This window comes from Chrysemys picta, chromosome 3, assembly GCF_011386835.1.
Source record: "Chrysemys picta bellii isolate R12L10 chromosome 3, ASM1138683v2, whole genome shotgun sequence".
NCBI classification, from domain to species: domain Eukaryota; kingdom Metazoa; phylum Chordata; order Testudines; family Emydidae; genus Chrysemys; species Chrysemys picta.
The window spans coordinates 177172170-177183920 of record NC_088793.1 but is presented as its reverse complement, the minus strand read 5'-3'; positions in this window follow the sequence as shown (position 1 = coordinate 177183920).

Below are 11751 nucleotides of genomic sequence, written 5' to 3'. Positions count from 1 at the left end.
CTCCTACTAATGCAGCCCAATATGCTGTTGGCCTTCTTGGCAACAAGGGCACACTGCTGACTGATATTCAGCGTCTCGTCCACTGTAATCTCCAGGCGATGATACAAGCAGGCTGCAACTTCTTAAGGGGCAAGCTGCACTTGCTTTATAGCTTGTAACCCCCCAGGTGTTCCATTCACAAGCTAAAAATCCCTTTAGCCTGGGTCCAGCACTTCCCCCAGTTCTGACTTTGTTCCTCAGGTGTTTCCAGGAGTCTTCTTGTGTGGGGAGTGAAGAACACTAGATGATGTCCCCACCTTATATAGCTTTTGCATATGGCGGGAACCCTTTGTTTCAAAGCTTGGTTCCCAGACCAGTCTGTGGGAAAATGATGACATCCCAAGATGGAATCTAGAGAAATGTGGTCACATCACATGTCTTTGTAGAGTCATAGCAGCCATTACCCGGAGGCTGTCTGTAGCGTTCTCAGAAAGGCTCCCTAGGTGGGAGATAAGCTTCTCTGAAGGCCTACTGTTTTTTCCTAATGGCTCATTGCCCCGAATAGGCCCTTCCCCACCCAGCTATCTAGACAGAAAGCATCTGGTCTAGTGGGCATTACCCTGGTGTAACTACATTTGAAATACAGATATATATATATAGTCAGATACAAAAATAACACATGCATACAAATAGGATAATCATATTCAAGAAATCATAACCTTTTCAATGACATCTCACTTAACCTGTCTTGCATAAAATGCATTATAATTATACCATAATCATATCATAATATCACTGTGAAGAATATGGGGTGCAGTGTCACAATGGTGATCTCACTTGTGTGGTCATTCCCTTAATTTAAAAAAACCACATATTTGAGTGTACCATCACCACCTGAGGGGACAAGTATGGGTTAGCAACATGCAGTGGAACAAGGTGGATTGGCAGGGAGATGCTTGGATGAGCACAAACTATTTTTGCAGCTATTCCCTCTGGTCATATCCAATTTAGCACATCTGATTTGTGCTCTTGGAAACCTAAACTACTGTTGTTGAATAAATGTTAGTGAAGGGTTTCATTTTTTTAAAAGTTTCAGTTCCTCATACTCACTACTTTTTAAAAATCATACTACTGTTGGATAAATCCTCTAGGGTACTACTAGGGTATTGTTGGTGTGCTACATTTTGTTACAGTTTTTCTCACTTTCCATGCATTAAATCAGGAAATAATAATAATAAAAAAAAGAGTAGCAAGGCTATTTGCCCTAAGTGGTACATTAAGGGTTTAATTAGTAGGAACAGACAATCTGCCAAAACAGTGAATTATCAGCCACAATATTTAGCTTTTATGGAGGAGTGTGTTCAAATCACAAGAGAGTAGTTCAGCTAATAATATATTTGTTTTTGGGTGGGAGAAATGGAGACACTGAACTTGGCTCTTTGCGACATGACACAGGGCAGAAGCCTTAGGCCTTGAGCATATGCTTTGGTTGCTGCAGTTTTGGTGCTGCTCTTTGGCAAGAGATAGCTCAGTTTGCATAGCCAGTGGCTGAGTTTCAATGTGATTGTATTTCATTGTAGTTTACAGCTGGCCAGGATTGCTTATGGCAGGACTATAATGACCAACATTGAAAACCATTCTCTTTGTTCCCGCTTGAGTCATGCTTCTGGTCGGTGATTACCCATAAGGTCAGGCTTTGTGTATCAATTCTACTCTGTATACATTCCATCTTCTAGATAATGAAACTAAGGCTATGTTTACACTACAGAGTTTTGTCGCCAAAAGTTATGCCATTTTAATTAAAGCGCTTTAATTAAACCAATGTTGTATGTCCACACTATACTCCTTGTGTCTGCGGAGTGCATCCACACTAGTAGCTCTTGCATCGAAACAGAGAGCTGTGCACTGTGGTAGCTATCCCACTGTGCAACTGGCCACAGGGTGCTTTGGGAAGGGTTTGCAATGCCTCGTGGGACAGGCACAGCATCACATGATGCAGGTTTCTCAATCCCATTGTACCATGGGGAACCTACTAGATTGCCAGCTGCTTTTCAACTGAAGTGTGTGTGTTGGGAGGTGGGAAAGTGTGTGACAGGGAGCATGTGTATGTGTGACAGTGCGGGAGAGAGTGTGTGTGTATTGGGGGAGTGTGTGTGTCGGGGGAGAGCGAGTGTGTCGGCATGCTGTCTCTTAATTTCAGACAGCTCCTGGAAGCAACCAGTCCTGAGGCAGGGGAAAGGGACATCCCCAACATCAGCCCCCACCTCCCTCCCTGGCTCTGCACAGCAGTGTGTCTCACACACATACATAGCCCTGCCTGCCTCCATGTTCCTAGTGTGGGAGAGTGCAGCATTTCACATTAATGATTTGCTCTTTGTTGCCCAGAGCTGAGCCGCATGTCCAGCTGTCAGAATTTCCCAGTACTTTGAAGGGGGGGAGGGGCGCATGCCTGCAGGGCAGCCAAGTTCAAAATAGTGAGCAGAATGGTCACGGCAGGCATTGTGCGATACAGGGGGAGGCCAGTTATGGTGATATAACAAACAGCAGCATCTACACTGACGCTGTGTCACTTCAAGTTTGATGCAAAAGGGTTTATGCCTCTCGTTGAGGTGCATGGGCAGCGGGTGAACTGGCTGTTGGGGGAGGCTAGCTCCTGACCCCTCCCCATCTCTCCCCCTCCCCCCAAGCCCAGAGCACCCTCACTGCAGCTGCCAGCCTCTCAGCCCCAGGCCGTCCCAGTGCCCCCAACCCCAGCCCTGGAGTGCAGGGCAGGCAGTGCTGTCACTGCAGTGTCCCTGGCCCTAGCACTGGGCAGGCACCAGCCCCAGCCTCCGAGTCCAGGCAGCAGGCTGTCCGGCCCCAGTGTGGGCCAGGAAAGAGTCAAGGGAACTCAGGCACTCCTGGGGACAAAACATGGGCAGGGCCACACCAGGCTGTTTGGGGAGGCTCAGCCTATAATACCCACTGCCCATGTCGAGGTGATTTTATTTTGTCACTAAAACTAAAGAGTTTTGTTGCCAAAAGTGGCATTGCAGATGAAAGGGCACTCCACCCTTTCATCGCCAAAAACTGCCTTTTGGCGACAAAACCCTGCAGTGTAGACAGGACCTAAGATGCGGGGTTCTCACTGCTACACACCAACTCTTGTGGTTAAAGAATATCAAGCTCCTAGAGAACAATAAATGATTTGCACCTCTGAGGCTCTGAAACAACTTGCAAATTAAAGCTTGAACTGTGCTGCTGGTAGGGTTGCCAATCCTCCTGGTTTCACCAGGAGTCTCCCGGAATCAGGCTCTATCTTAGGGTTACCATCCGTCCGGGTTTCCCCGGACATGTCCGGCTTTTTCAGTGTTAAATGGCCATCCGGGGGGGATTTCTAATCAAGTAGAAATGTCCGGGATTTCCCCCTTCCCCTCGTGCGGTGCGGCTGATTGGACGCCTGGCCTGATTGAAAGCCGCTCGCAGCTACTAGGGCCTCTAGCAGCCAGAGTCCCTCCCCCACCCCCACTCCGTCCTCCCCCACAGAGCAGCCGGTGTGTGTTTGATTCCACGTGGAGCATGCATTTCTCCCTCTGCCAGGTGAGCATCCCTGCATCCCAACCCCTGCCCCAGGCTCAGCCCAGAGCCCCCTCCCATACTCCAAACTGCTTGGCCTCAGCCCGGAGCCCACTCCTCAACCCCCTGCCCAGTGAAAGTGAGTGAGGGTGGGGGACAGCGAGTGACAGAGGGAGGGGGGAAAGGAGTGAGTGGGAAGCAGCAGGGCCTTGGGGAAGGGGGTGGTAAGGGTGTTTGGGTTTGTGTGATTAGACAGTTGGCAACCCTAGCTGCTGGTTGCCTCATGCCCTTGTCCATTTTTATCCTGTTCTTAATTTTCCTTCTTCTCCCCCCACCCCAAGATTCAAATACACATGGTTTCCTAAACAAGAGACTCTCCCAATGAAACCAAACTTCAGCCTGTGGTGCCATAGTAAGTTAAATATGATGTATTCTTACTAGGGTTGATGATTCATTGCAGTTAACTCATGTGATTAACTCAAAAAAATTAACTATGATTAATTGCATTGTTAAACAATAGAAATCTAATTGAAATGAAACACAGAATACAAAGTGTACAGTACTCACTTCATATTATTACAAATATTTGCACTGTAAAAATGATAAAAAGAAATACTATTTTTCAATTCACCTCATACAAGTACTGTAGTGCAATTTCTTTATTGTGAAAGTATAACTTACAAATGTAGATTTTTTTTGTTACATTGTTTTGTTTTGAGTGCAGTTATGTAAAACTTTAGCGCCTACAAGTCCATTCAGTCCTACTTCTTGTTCAGCCAATTGCTAAGACAAACAAGTTTGTTTAGATTTACAGGAGATACTGCTGACTGCTTCTTATTTACAATGTCACCTGAAAGTGAGAACAGGCGTACACATGGCACTTTTGTAGTTGGCATTGCAAGGTATTTACGTGCCGGATATGCTAAACATTCATATGCCCCTTCATGCTTCAGCCACCATTCCAGAGGACATGCTTCCATGCTGATGATGCTCATTTAAAAAAAAAAAGTGTTAATTAAATTTGTGACTGAACTGCTTGGGGGAGAATTGTATATTTCCTTTTCTGTTTTACCCACATTCTGCCATGTATTTCGTATTATAACAGTCTCGGATGATGACCCAGCACAGGTTCGTTTTACAAACACTTTCACAGCAGATTTGACAAAGTGCAAAGAAGGCACCAATGTGAGATTTCTAAGGATACAGCACTCGACCCAAGATTTAAGAATCTGAAGTGCCTTCCAAAATCTGAGGAGGATGAGGTGTGGAGAATCATCGAATATCAGGGTTGGAAGGGACCTCAGGAGGTCATCTAGTCGAACCCCCTGCTCAAAGCAGGACCAACATCAACTAAATCCCCAAATTGTCCCCTCAAGGATTGAACTCACAACCCTGGGTTTAGCAGGCCAATGCTCAAACCACGGAGAGAATGCTTTTAGAAGTCTTAAAAGAGCAATGCTCTGATGCGGAAACTACAGAACCCAAACCACGAAAAAAGAAAATCAACCTTCTGCTGGTGGAATCTGACTCAGATGATGAATGCTCTGCATTGGATCATTATCAAGCAAAACCCATCATCAGGAAGGACGCGTCTTCTGGAATGGTGGTTGAAGCATGAAGGGACATATGAATCTTTAGTGCATCTGGCACATAAATATCTTGCGATGCCAGCTACAACAGTGCCATGCAAAAGCCTGTTCTCTTTCAGGTGACATTGTAAACAAGTCATGGGCAACATGAACTCCTGCAAATTGTAACCAAACTTGTTTGTCTGAGTGATTGGCTGAAGTAGGACTGAGTGGACTTGTAGTTTCTAAAGTTTTACATTGTTTTATTTTTGAATGCAGTTATTTTTTGTACATAATTCTACATTTGTAAGTTCAACTTTCATTATAAAGAGATTACAACCTATACACATACTGTAGTGCAATCAAAATAAATGTAAAGTTAGCACTGTACACTTTGTATTTGGTGTTCTAATTGAAATCAATATATTTGAAAATGTAGAAATGTCAAAAATATTTAAATAAATGGTATTCTATTTTTGTTTAATCATGCGATTGATTTAATTGCTTGACAGCCCTAATTCTTGTGTACAGTAACTCCTCACTTAACATCATCCCACTTAATGTTGTTACATTGCTGATCAGTGAGAGAACATGCTCATTTACAGTTGCACAATGCTCCCTTATAACGTTGTTTGGCAGCTGCCTGCTTTGTCTACTGCTTGCAGAAAGAGCAGCACATTGGAGCTAGCTGGGGGGGTGGCTTAGAAGCAGGGTGGACCGGCAGCCCCCCCATCAGCTCCCCACTCCCCTAAGTTCCCTGTGTGGTAGCTGCCCAGCAGGCTATCAATTGCCGAGCAGTTCAGCTGTCCCTCCCCCACACTGCTGTGTGCTGCTCCTGCCCTCTGTCTTGGAGCTGGTCCCAGGAGCCTCCTCCTTGCTGTGCAGGGGAGGGAGAAGAAGATTGGTGCTAATATCAGGGAGTCCCCCTCCCCCTGTACCCTGAGCAGGGGGGGGGGAGAAGAGACACAACAAGGCTCAGGACAGAGGGAGCTTGCTGGCAGCAGCTGCCGTCTCAACTTTCTGATCTACTTAAAAAGGCAGTGTACTCAGAGTGGGGTCAGTATACTTAAAGGGGCAATGCACATCACACACACACACAGTGTGTCTGTCTCTCTCTGCCATGCTGTGTCGTCTCCTTCCATTCATGCTGCCTTGTAGAATGTGAGGCTACATTAACAACGTGTTAACCCTTGAGGGCTCAGCTAAGTGTTAGTTCATCATTTAGCAGTAAGACAATTCCTGGGAAATATCCCACCCTCGGACTCCACCACCTCAACCAAGCTTCACAGTACAGTATTAAATTGTTTGTTTGTGACTGTGTGTGTGTGTGTGTGTGTGTGTGTGTGTGTGTGAGGGGGGGGCAAAAAAAATTTCCCTGGAACCTAACCCTCCCCCCGCCCTTTACATTAATTTTTATGGGGAAATTGGATTCACGTAACATCGTTTGGCTTAAAGTCGAATTTTTCAGGAACATAACTACAACATGAAGCAAGGAATTACTATACTGCACTAGGAGTGTTATCCTATGCTGAAGCCTCCCTGTTCATGTGTCCTCCCAAGCAGCTGGCCCCCTCACTAGTTTGTGGTGGTAAAAGCAGACTTTTTAGGTCACATTGGTGTCCCAATTCCATTGTTTGTCCCCAAAGCTATAATATAGAATGCAATTGTTTACTGTGATTTTTCTTGTGCATGCTATCTACTGTATCTTTTTATCTCCCTAGGTGTTTTGACCAAGTGTGATTGGTGGTCTCAATCTTCTCATGCATGTGCCCAGGGGTTGAATTACTGAATAAAGAAAGATCTCATTAATACTGTTTGAGAATATTTAAATAGTATAAAAATGTCATTAGTTTCACAAGTTGACTATTTGCATTCAATTATATTCAATGGACAAGGAGTTAAATTACACATTTAACTAGGATATTTATACTCCATCTTAAATTCCATAAACATTTAAGTTACAACATACAACAAAAATCAGATTTTAAAGTCATTTATCAGCCACTTTATCAGTTGTTAGAGGTGAACATGCAGTTGCAACTTGACATTCAGATCAGTGTTATTCTATACATATTAGTCTTAAGTAGCTTGAAGGCAAACACTACTGCCAGGTTACTGCTCACATGAGAACTGGAGTCTCAGAACTGATAGGCTGATTTATTTTAATTCATTAACTTGTTTATCTGATCACTGAATTCTCCCTACCACTATATCAGATTGTTCTAGCTCTTTTCAGTTGTCTAAAGCTACATGTCTCACTTGCTTATGACTGCAATATAAAAATAAAGCAAGTACTTGTATATTGAATAAATGTTGCTCTCATGCACATACACTACATTGCTCTACCATTCTATTTTGTGAACAGATGCAAAAGCAATCAGAGAAAATGGCATTTTCCAAAGAAATGAAGTCTAGCAGTGTTTGGTAATATGACCTTTTATTTTACCAAAAGCTATTTCTCACTCAACAGCCTTCTAAATGAAAAGCAACTGCAGAGATTACAAACTGATACTGAATATGCAGCAAATATTCAGTGCCAAGCTTTGAGAACACAGGTGTGAATGAGCAAAAGAGAAAATTGCATCTTTACTCAAGGCTGACAGTAAGTGGCCTCAAGCTTTCTTGATAACTGCACAATTTAGTTCTGAAGCTTTGATAAATCTGCATTCTTGGCACAGTTCTTGTTTCATTTAAGATGTGTTCCTGGCACAGTCCTTGTCATTACGGACATGTTTCTGGAAGAACAGAAGCTAGATTTAATTCAGTGATACTCAGACCTCAGGGGTTCAGGAGCCAGATTAGCAATAAACATTTCACACTACTGTGGCTCTTTCATGTATTCATTGTTTCATTTACTATTTATACTTACTATTAACCAATTGTAGTTAATAAAATAATACTTGGCCAGTCATTTTGTTGTGAGGGAAAATTATATATATAAAATAAAAATAATACTTGGTCAGTCATTTTATATATAATGACTGACCAAGTATTATTTTTATTTTATATATATATAATTTTTCCTCACAGCAAAATGACTGGCCAAGTATTATTTTATTAACTACAATTGGTTAACATAGTAAAAGCTCAGGATAACTTAAATTGGTTAATAATTAAGTCACACAGTGTTTTAATATCGTATGCTGCAAAGAGCCGCAGGAGATACATTAAAGAGCCCCTTGCAGCTCTTGAGCCTCAGTCGGAGGGTCACTGATTAAATGAAAACAAGCGGCACCATTCTCCCCGTCACAGGAACAACCCGCATGATGCGAGGAAACTTTGCAAAGTTCAACTCACAATTTCCTACTCACAGGCCAGTTGGAGGGTTCCTCCATCCTGCAGAAGCATTCAGGGATTTCCCACCTTTAATCCACAGGTTGCAATGGGGCACCTCCAGAAGTGGCCCATGCTCTTGAGTATATTTCTGATCTTGACTACAGCCCTCCTGACTATACTTCTCTCTCACATAGCTCTGGACAGCATTGGCTCCTACAGCAGCTATCCTTTGGGGGGTTCCCTCAGCACAGCTGCTGCTGGTGCCCCTCAAAAGGGATGTTCCAAGTGTAGGCAGAAAAGCAGTGTACATTAATACAGCCTCAGGTTGTATTTGCTTCAGAGGTGAAAGTAAGCCGGTCCGGTATACCGGCAAGAGCCAGTACGCCGTGCTGGACTGGACCGGCTTCCGCGGCGGTGATTTAAAGGGCCCAGGGCTCCAGCCACTGCGGGGAGCCCCGGGTCCTTTAAAGCGCCGCCACAGCTCCGGCAGCTGGGCTCGGGCAGGGATTTAAATGGCCCGGTGCTCCTGCCACTGCGGGGAGCCCCGGGCCCTTTAAATCTCTGGCAGAGCTCTGGCAGCCTGGCTCCCACTGTGATTTAAAGGCCCTGAGGCTCCCAGCCACAGCTGGAGCCCCAGGGCCTTTTAAGATTAAAAGTGGTGCCTGACACCGCCTCTTCTGATTGAGGCTACGCCCCCGCCCACGACTCCAGCATACCAGTAAATCCTTTAAGTTACTTTCACCCCTGATTTGCTTACACCTTCCTTTCTTGTGGGATTTGGAGGGCAGAATATGGGAGGAACCAAGATGGTTCTTGTAGCCTGCCCACTCTAGCTTCAGAGCTGAAATCCTATGGAGTGCCCATATAACACAACTGTGGAGCTGAGCAGGCATGCTGCAGAAGTAAAAAGAACGGTTACTTACCTTCTGTAACTGTTGTTCTTCGAGATGTGTTGTTCACGTCCATTACACATTAGGTGTACGCGCGCCGCGTGCACAGACGTCGGAAACTTTTTCCCTTAGCGGCTCCCGTCGGGCCGGCAGGGCCCCCTCCTTCCCGCCAGAGCGGCGCCCCGCTCCAGGGTATATATATCCCTGCCGACCCGACCCCTCCGGTTCCTTCTTGCCGGAGACTCCGACAGAGGGGAAGGAGGGTGGGAAGTGTAATGGACGTGAACAACACATCTCGAAGAACAACAGTTACAGAAGGTAAGTAACCGTTCTTTCTTCGAGTGATTGTTCACGTCCATTACACATTAGGTGATTCCCAAGCTTACCACTGGAGGTGGGTAGGAGTCAAGGTACAACTGACTGTAGCACAGCCCGACCGACCATTGCGTCCTCTCTGGTCTGATGATGGATCGCGTAGTGGGCTGTGAACGTATGTATGGACGACCAGGTGGCTGCCTTGCAGATCTCCTGGATAGGGACCTGTGCCAAGAAGGCCGTAGAGGACGCTTGGGCTCTAGTCAAGTGGGCCCGGATCTCCGGGGCGGGAACATTGGCGAGCTCATAACAGGTGCGTATACAATGCACAATCCATGCCGACAAGCGCTGTGTCGAGATAGGCAAGCCTTTCATACGGTCCGCAATCGCAATGAACAGCTGGGGTGTTCTGCGGAACGACCTGGTCCGTTCCAGGTAAAATGCCAACGCCCTTCGGACATCCAGGGTATGTAGGCTGCGTTGGTGAGGGTCCGTATGGGGTTTAGGGAAAAACACCGGTGGCAAATGTCCTGCCCCATGTGAAACTGTGATACCACCTTTGGGAGGAATTTGGGGTGTGGCCTCAGTTGCACCTTATCTTTATGGAACACTGTATAGGGTGGTTCCGAAGAGAGGGCCCTCAATTCCGATACCCTTCTGGCCGACGTGATGGCCACGAGAAACGCCACCTTCCACGAGAGGTGCGTGAGGGAGCAAGTGGCTAGGGGCTCAAAGGGAGGACTCATGAGTCTTGTTAGGACTAGGTTCAGACACCACGCCGGGACAGGCGGGCGCGAGTAGGGGAACACCCTTTCCAGCCCCTTGAGGAATCGGGCCGCTGTGGGGTTGGAGAACACTGACACTCCCAACTCTCCCGGATGGAAAGCCGAAATAGCGGCAAAGTGAACTCTAATTGAGGCGGGCGCAAGCCCTTGATTCTTGAGGTGCAGTAGGTAGTCCAAGATAGACGGAACTGAGGCTTGTAAAGGCTGTATGCGTTGAGGCTCACACCAGTGGGAGAACCTTTTCCATTTTGCCAGGTAGGTCGCTCTTGTAGAGGGCTTCCTACTATTAAGGAGGATTTGCCGAACTTGGCGAGAGCACCTGTGTTCTGCATCATTCAGCCAGAGAGATACCATGCCGTGAGATGTAGCGAAGACAGGTTCGGGTGGAGTAGGCGACCTTCGTCTTGCGTGACTAGGTCGCGATGGAGGGGGAGGGTGATTGGATCGGCTATGGACAGCTTCAGCAGGGACGTGAACCAATGCTGGCGTGGCCAGGCCGGGGCGATGAGTATGATCGTCGCCCTGTCCCTGCGGGTCTTGAGGAGAACCTTGTGTATGAGTGGGAACGGAGGGAAGGCGTATCTCAGGCTCCCTCCCCATGGGATCATGAAGGCATCTGCTAATGATCCCCGGCTGAGGTTCTGGAACGAGCAGAACTGAGGGCATTGGCTGTTGTCCCTGGTGGCGAATAGATCCACCCGGGGAAAGCCCCACCTCCGGAAGATCGAATGCAGGACGTCTCGCTTCAACGTCCATTCGTGCATTCGGTAGGAGCGGCTGAGGCGGTCTGCTAAGCCGTTTTGAATTCCTGGAAGATACGTCGCGATGAGGTGTATCGCATGGGCTATACAGAAGTTCCATAATTGGAGTGCTTCGTGACAGAGGGGAGAAGACCGGGACCCGCCCTGCTTGTTTATATAGAACATGGTGGTAGTGTTGTCCGTCAGGACTGCCACACTATGACCCTTTATGGTGGCGCGGAAGATCTGACAGGCGAGGTGAACCGCTCTTAGCTCCTTCAGATTGATGTGAAGCAGCTTGTATTCTCTGGACCACAACCCTTGGGTCCGCAGTTCCCCCAGGTGCGCCCCCCAGCCCAGGTCCGATGCATCTGTTACCAACGTCAGAGTGGGCTGTGGGGCAGCGAAGGGCATCCCTTCGCATACCTGTTGGCGATTGAGCCACCAGCGTAGCGAGCTGAGCACCTGGTTTGGGATCGTGACTACTTGATCCAATGGGTCTCTGTTGGGGCGATGCGTGTGGGCGAACCACAACTGTAAAGGTCGGAGCCTCAGGCGGGCATGCCTGACCACGTGTGTGCAAGCTGCCATATGTCCCAGAAGCTGCATGCAACACCTTGCCGTTGTCGTGGGGAACTTTTGG